Source organism: Micropterus dolomieu, linkage group LG23 (genome assembly GCF_021292245.1).
Source record: "Micropterus dolomieu isolate WLL.071019.BEF.003 ecotype Adirondacks linkage group LG23, ASM2129224v1, whole genome shotgun sequence".
Taxonomy (NCBI): domain Eukaryota; kingdom Metazoa; phylum Chordata; class Actinopteri; order Centrarchiformes; family Centrarchidae; genus Micropterus; species Micropterus dolomieu.
In genome coordinates, this window is record NC_060172.1 from 34,272,973 (window position 1) to 34,281,653 (window position 8,681).

At 38.9% G+C, this 8,681-nt stretch overlaps 1 long non-coding RNA gene across 1 annotated transcript; it reads left to right on the forward strand.

The window, feature by feature from the left end:
- The first annotated feature begins 230 nt into the window (after positions 1 to 230).
- LOC123963675 lies at positions 231 to 8,455 on the forward strand. The gene is made up of 3 exons (XR_006823239.1): positions 231 to 367; positions 5,619 to 5,682; positions 7,016 to 8,455. It is a non-coding gene; the product is annotated as an uncharacterized LOC123963675 (long non-coding RNA).
- The last annotated feature ends 226 nt before the right edge of the window (positions 8,456 to 8,681 follow it).

Below are 8,681 nucleotides of genomic sequence, written 5' to 3' on the forward strand. Positions count from 1 at the left end.
ACTTTCCATATAATCTTTTTCTTAAAATCTTATAAATTATTCCTTTATGTTATCGTTCCTTTTATTCACAGGAATGAGACAACAGGCACATTTTCAAAGGTTTGAGTTGTATGCCCTCTGCTGCCTCTTACTGAAATTGCGCCTCTGAAGACGCTTTTTCTCAATAAATCTGATCATCCTCAATCATCACTAACCAAATCACAACAAACACGTGTGTAGCTCTGGGATTAGGAGAGACGAAGCACACCTGTGTCTGTTTCAACTGGCAGGAACAGATTTCTTCCCCATTTTTGTATAATGTCCCACTCCTTTCGCTTCTATTGTGCATGTTAGTGAATTGTCAAAAGCGCTGGTGAGATCACAGAAGGTGGGTTTAGCTCCTCTGTCAATATTTGCACTTGAAATGGAGTTCTGTTATTTCACATGATCTGTGTGGGCTGATCTTCACTGCTGCTAACCTTTCCTTTGTACCTTCCTAATCCATCGCCTTTCCTATTCGAATCTGAAGATATTTAACACCAGCAGCAAGAGACTGAATAGCCGGCCATACATTTAGCCAAAGCCTCTCAAGGGTATTTTTCATGCACTTTAGAAGCAGCTTGAAGTTAATGGGAGCTGTGAGGCAGGCATTACCTAGAATAATGACTTGCAAATGGGTTGAAATAGTAAACAGTATATCAAATGAAAGGAGACAGAGAGACATGATGAGATGAGGTAAAAGCTTTGTAACAACAGAATGATGCTCTCTGATTCCCAGGGGAAATTATGGGTGAAATGCCCTCTAAAGTGAGGCTGAAGTTATGCATTTGTTTGTGTTTTGCCTGTGATTGGCATCAGTGCTCTTCACTAACAGTTAAAGTTATTCAGAGATTTGTGTAAGTATCCCACTACTCCCACTGCTTCCAGTTTCTTCAGATTTTAAAATATTTGCCGTCTCATAGGCAATATCAGGATAAACTATAGGGGAAAAAAGAGGGATTAGATGTTCTAGGGTTTGCTAAATCTTGAAGAGCCGCACGATTAAATGACTTTATCCTCATTTAAGTTAGCTGACTCAGCAGCAGCATGTCATGCAAATGACCAAACAAACTTGCAAGATATCTAACAGTAATAAGATATTAAGTTAATTATAATAAGGATCAGGAAAATTAAAAAGAAAATGAAAACCGTATGGCCTTAGTTAGTTGCTTATCACACACTGTAAGTTTATTAGAACTTATATTTGTTGGTAAGCTAGATGCTGACGGCTAATGGCCTACCATAGGCAAACTATAAGACCTAAACTGCAAGCTAATGTTAGTTAACCTCTAAGAGAAATTATACTAGTAAGCTAATATGCTGGAAAATCAGTTGCAAAAGGCAATGTAGTAGTACCCTTGCCTTAAATTAGGCCTTGTAGATCTAAAAGAGTGAAGATTCAGCAAGTAGTTTGCTTATTCCAGATTTGTTCAGAATCAGATTTTGGAGGATTGCTGAAGTGAAATAAGTGAAATTTTACACATCCTAGTTGATACAATGGAACTCCACTACTCATGCTTACAGTTTTTTTTGAATACTTAAGCACGATTTTGAAAGCAGGGCTCATTTTGTCAAAACACTACACACAATTCACACAACTATTCACACAAGTAGCAGCCTCAGATAGTTTGCAAAATGAAATATACAATTATTTATAAAAACCCGATTTTGTGTGGCACACACATGGTTCAAATGATCTAATTCAGTTTGAACTAGTTAAACTACGCTAAACTATGCTAAGCTAAGCTATAAGCTATACTCAATCTAAAACACATCTAAATTTCCTTCTTTTCAAATGAAATAGTCTAGTTTTGACTTTTCAGAGTATTGGATATATTGACCCACACCACACACCACACACAGTACTGCATACTAATATGTATTTATTTTCAGCAAAACCAATTGTGGAAAGCATGAAGTACAGTACTGTACAGTAGAAAAAACAAAAAAACCTAATTATCTCTTCACCTGGCTGGATCTGGCACTTTGTCCACATCGCAGGCCACGTCCTCTCTTGCAAGACAGCGAGGGAAGTATCGTCTTGAATGGCGAATCCACGCTTGCAAAGATACTGCATCTATTTGGTTGCTGGCATCCTCCATAGCTTGAATGAGGGGCATCCTGATATAACGCTGGAGGTCATGAACCTCCCACCGCCATGCCGAAAAAAACTCCCCATTCTGGGAGATGGCAGCACACATGGTGATGTTATCCCCATGTGGGTCCGGCACATTGAGAATAGCTGTATGTTTTACTCTCCAAATTTGGTTCAAATGACCCTTTGTAGAGTTGGTTCATCTGTATGTGATGTTTTTTAAGGGTTCGCCCCCGTGTTGACAGGGAGACCTGATGAACATTATTGAACACTGTTGTCACTGAGGATGTTTGTTTGAAGTTCTCTGAGGCGTATTGCATTATTGGCCAAAACCATGTTTATGATAGCTCTCTCTTGTTCTTCAGAGAATATTCGGCCCCTTCCTCCTTGATGTGGTCAACCCTCAATCCTGTAGACCAAGCAATATACATATAAAAATACCATAGTGTACTGATGTACTGCATATTGTAGGCTATATACTGTATTGATTGATTATACTGTAATGTACTGTTGACACTAAAGATGAGTTGTACTTCACCTGTTCTCTTGTCAAAATGTCCGTATTACTGTTGCAACAGTATATCTGTTCTGGTTGGGCTGAACTCTCTGACTTGGTCTCCCTCTTCCTCTCCGTACCACTCTTCCTCCACGTGCACCCCCTCTCATCCTCCCTCTTCCTCCTACTGGAACATTACCTTCCATTTTTGTTGATGACAGGTAAACTCACCTGTTGCCTTTTTAAAGTGCTTGCGCATGATTGGTGAGTTTAGAGTTGTGCACCTAATTGTCTGTACATCTGATGGCAATGTTTGATCAATTGGTTCACAGGTGTGGCATTTTAGACAGCAATCCCTTGACATCGCAAAGACGGGACATTGTGTTAGATTTTTATGTCTAATGTAGCCTGTGTGTGTTTAGTATTTAGCAAATCACTGTGTCTAGTGTTTTGCAAAAGGTGTGAAGCTGAGAATGTGCTTATAGTTGTGCAAATCTGGGCTGTAGTTTTACTTCCTGAGTGTAAAGTTTCACTGACAATGTGTTATATAACATTATATATATTTTAGTATGTAAGCAATTAAGTAAAAAACTGTAAACCCCACTTGCTCACAGAACTAGGGGCCTCAAGAGGGAGGACTGCAGTTGGACCCTTGGTTGAATGAACAGGGCACAGCCTCCAACAATGTATTCAGTTAACTTTATACATCCATGGCATGGATAGGTCAAACCAACAAAACTGACTTTCACCCAGTGTCCACTGTCTGTGTCCCATATGAAACCAAACGTTAACATTGACTTATTTTAACAGTGCCATATAAAGATGTGGGAACTAATGTACGCCTTAAAGAAGTTCTAGTCTTAGTTAGCACATTTTTAGTAGAAATGATCGATCTGTCTTTATTAACAGGCTATCTACCTTCCTTTAAAGTAGCTGTAATTAAACCTTTTCTTAAAAAGTCCACCCTTGATCCAGGTGTTTTAGCCATCTATAAACCTATATCTAACCTCCCCTTTTCTCTAAGATCCTTGAGAAAGCAGTTGCCAATTAGTTGTGTAACTTACTACAGAGCAATAGTTTATTTGAATATTTTCAGTCAGGATTTAAAGTGCATCAAAGCACAGAGACAGCACTGGTGAAAAATACTAATGACCTCCTAAGGACCAAGGGCTTGGACTGGTCTTGCTAGATATTAGTGCTGCATTCGACACCATTGAGCAGGAACATTTCATTGGCATTAAAGGAACCGCTCTAAGCTGGTTTAAGTCATGGAGTATATACACATATATTTGAATTTACACAGTTCTGTCATACGTAACGCCAGACTAGTCCTCAAACGTTTATGATATTAGTTGAATTATTTTAAATATATCTTTTGGGGGATAAGAAAATGGATTGACTTCCAGGGCTGAGAAAGAATGTGTATAACTGTGCTACAATTCAGAGAAATACAAAACCCTAATAATGCCTTTAAAATATTAATTTCACAAGCGGTGCAAAGTGATTCGCCTGTTAACACCAAACGGTAATGATTGTAAATGTGTCGGAACAATCAAAGAGGAGACTGAACATTTTGTTCATTTATTTTAACACAGTGTAACATCACAAAATTCTCGCTGTTCAAAACATTGGAATACATAAATTTCCAGCTTCACAAGAACAAATACTCACAGCCTTATCGACATGATGGAAGTTCACATTGTAGTTGTAGAATGCATTACTTGCTCTTGGATTGGGATCAGCAATGCAAGGATATTGCATTCTTCTCTCCCATAAGGTTGTTGTAAATGTCATCTCACCAAAAATATTGTTTAAACAATCACAACTTCTCCCTAATGAATCATAATGATCCTGACCCCACTTGCATTTGTGGAGTACAGAAGAACAAGTGCCCTTTAAAAGATATTTGTTTTGGCCTTTCTATTTTGTTAGCACTTAAAAGGTAAAAAATACAGAGCGGCCCTCTCATGTAGGAGATAGAAGAATGTGACAACACACAACATTTCCAGGCCAATTTTGAAACATTTAGAGATTTAGTTTGCCTCTGCCCTTTTACAGACTATGTGCACGCCACTGCATAAAAATGTGTTACATGCAGACACCATGGCATGGGTAAAGAAGAATGTAGACTGTATAGAGGGTGCCACGATATACAGAAATATGTGCACAGAAGACAGATTGCAATTGTAATACACCTGCTGTGTGCAGTGAGAAAGATCTGATGAAATTATCTCTTTTTTTTTTAAACCTTTAATTTCTTCAGGGGAGCTTCACTGAGAGGAAGCCTCTCTTTTGCAGGAAGGCCCTGATCACATTCACACCGTTACACATTCACACCTGGAAGCTGCCCAGTACAACCGCAGCCTGGTCTGATTGCCACTAAGCAGCTCCACTGTTGGGTATATGGGCCTTGCTCAAGGGCACCTCAGTGGTGGTAAATGAGGGAGGCACTGCTTGGTTTACTTTCCACTTTCCGGGGATTGAACCGACAACCCAAACAACTTTGGGCCACCACTGCCCAAAAGTGTTCTCTAAACTGTTCTCAGTGAATTTGATACATGTGGGGCAGGTTCAGTAAAAAAGGCTTGGGAAAGTGCTACTGCACACTAGCCTGTTAAAGAGGAATGTCTGAAGGATGCCAACATGTGAACTACATGAGAGGGCCGCTTGTTGTATTCTGGCTGAGCAGTCGGATTCACCTGAAGAATAGGCAGTGATTTTCAAGATGCTTAAATGCTTTTCTTACAATGCACTGGTGTGTCCATCTATTTACACAGTGACCTGGAGTGTCATTGCTTGAGTGAAATTGCTTTAAGGCTTGTTACCAGAACTATTTGCAGAAAACAATAGCAACATTGCAATAGGTGAGCTTTGCTGCCCCACAGCACAAAATGGTCCAGTACTTAAGCAGAAGACAACTGATTAATATCAAAATGAGATGTGTTATTGCTTTTGCATGTAACTTTTCACTAAACATTTCCTTTCAAGTAACTGTCTTTGTTGTCTCAGTAACAGGCACCCAAGAGCTCAGAGTTGCTGATGTTGTTGCAGTTCCCACTGGTCACCAGGAGAGGTCAACAAAAATCAGTAAAAGTTTCCCCCAGGAAGACACACTACAGCCCTGACAAAGACTTTTGTCTTTTAAACATCATGTTGATTGATGCTCTGTATGATCAGTAATATTAAATGGAGCACTCACAAGACAAGCAAAAACCATCAATAATAAGGATGACAAGAAAAAGAAAATGATGAAGAAGTAGAGAATGAGAATAATAAAAAGGTGACAGCACCTTCAAAACAGTATTTGTTTTACGGCCAGGTAAAATTAAAATGCAAGTACAGTGAAAAGTGTTAACATATAGAAGGTAATTGTTAACATACAGCACATAAAAACCAAATGGTTGAGAGTGAAGTGAACAGTTAGAGCAAATTTTTAAAAAATGATTCAGAAAAAAACATGTTATGGGAAAAGTTTTAACATGTTGGGAAATACACTCATTCCCTTTCCTGCTGATGGTTAGATGAGAAGACTGAGCATAAATAAACACTGAAACAAGGAGGGAATGTTCACCAGGAAATAGTTCAGGAACATCTACAAGTTGTCATTTTTACATTTCTATTTGTGCAGAGACTAAACTGACCTAAAATAAGCTAAACAGAAACATTTAGAAGCTTTTTTTAGTGCTGGTAGTCAGATTTTGTTACTTTTGGACAGAGCTAGCCTCTTTTGCTTTTTCCAGTATTTGTGTTAAACTAAGTTAACCAGCTGCTGGCTCTAGTTAGCGAACAAATATTGGAGTGGTATCAATCTTCTCATGTAACTCTTGGCAAGAAAGTGAACAAGCATATTTCCCAAAATATCAAACAACTGTCTAACCAATCTGTCTATCTTATACTTAACATGTCATTTTGCTTTCTGACTAAATGTTGCTAGTTCTGATGCTAGCATCATAGCAGTTTTGCGTATATATTGTATGAATCAGATCACACCAGATATTTTGACTTGTCACAGCAAAACAATCACAGGTGGAATTACTAATAATGGCTCTTTTCCAGCAATTAATATAGTCATAACTGTGTTTGACTAGTCAAAATGTCTGCAGTGACATGTAAACTTTTCAGTTTATTTCTGCACCCAGCGCCTTCTTCCACCCTCTGCTGATTTATATCCTATCCTTCCTCTCTCAACTCAGCCCTACTGTTCTCCTCAACCCACTTTCCACACAGCCTCTGTGTGTAATCTCATTATCGACTTGCCAGTGGAAAAGGGATTTATTTAATGTATTTGAGGAACAAACCACCAGAAGCTTAAAAACACTGTCTCCAGGGGTTCAGGGTGCTGTCTGTTGTTTCCTTAAACCATTTCAAGCCGAAAGCTAAGTCTGTTTGACTCTCACCACTTTCAGATCTGATGCCTCTGTGGCTGAAAGCAGCAAGTCATCACAGGAAGATGGATGAAACCTGGAGGAAGAAATATGAAGTGATTAGCTCGTCACTTTATTCCCCTTCAAGTGGTTCAGAGAACCTGCCAATGACTCCCATAATGCTGTCTGCTCTCCTGAGAAGTTTTTAGCATGCAATTTCACACATCCTCCTCAGCAAACCCTTCCTCCACATCATAGGACAATTGTGACAACAAGATGATTTGAAACTTTCAGTAGAGTGTGTGTTGGTTGATAGTTAGGGGTTAATGGGTGAAAGGTCTGGTTGTTTCCAGACATGAGTGTTAGCGTCCAGTCTCAGCCGGATCTGCAGCAAAGCAGATCCATGCAGAGAGGCCTTGACTAAGGGGATTTGAAGGAGAGGCACTGCACGGAAATCTTATCCCCCTGATTTTAAACTGGATGCTTAATTGGCCAGTCGGTCGTTTCAAACAAGCATTTGTGGATTCAACCTTTTGTTACAGTTGGTGGGAATGTGCACTTTTGCTTTACAAAGTAACAACATTTTATCATATTAACTGACTGTAATGAAGATATAGTCAGCCGAAACACTCTGGTTGGATAGATCATAGCGCTTTCCAGAGGAAACTTTCAGGAAGTGATGTATTTTTGAGGCAGAAGAAGAACCAGCATGAGCAATGATAGTGTAACAGTAATAAAAACTAATATTCTTCTTTTCTGTATGGCCTATATCCCACAATGTTTGAATGTCACTATTGCAATGTTAAATAACACTTTCCCTGCCCTGAAGTGAAGCAAAAACATGTTTTTACTAAAACAAGATTTTCTGCGCATTAAGAATCTGTCCACCCCCTAGAATCCGTGATTGGATGGTGAACTGATATTCCTGTTTGGATAGTCAAATGACACGTTAATCAGAGCATCCCCATTGGTTATTCAGTAGAAAGTGTCAAATGTGGCACAAAAGTACTTGTAACTAGGTTTGTTTTCTACCTGTAGAATCGATCCGTACCTGTAAACTTTGGGTTTTTCAGATATTCAGATTCAAAATGTTCCACACAGCTACAATACATTTGGGACAGTATTTATTCCATAGTAGTGCTGCCCCCAACTAAAGATTTGCCTAGTTAACTAGTAGCTGTTATTTCAAGTCATTAGTCAAATAGTCATCAAACGTTTATGATATTAATTGAATTATTTAAATATATCTTTTGGAGCATAAGGAAATAGTTTGACTTCCAGGGCATCATGAGTTGCTGTGATTCTTTTGATTGCTATTTGTTCTGTGATTATTTACATACTGTGTGTTGATTTGTTACTGTAGCCTGGCTAAAGCTACTGCGGTTGTTTGATAGTCAGAGAGAGCAGGTTTGAGTTGAGGGCAGGATGTAAGATTTTACAGTCGTTGTGTGTCTGTATACCTGTGTTTACACACAATGTGCTTTTTTGGGGCGAGGGGCACAAGAAAAATATTTGCACCAGGGCCAATCACAATTATGTTACACTGCTGATGATGCTTTCCTTATTAATTCTTCACACTCCAGTCGGCAGTAAAACCTTTTTAATGACAAGGCATCTGTAGTGCTTTACTGCTGCACCACATAAAAATTCTGTAAGATGGTTAAGAAGAGGAACTTCATGTGACAATAAAATGGCATCTGCACTTCAA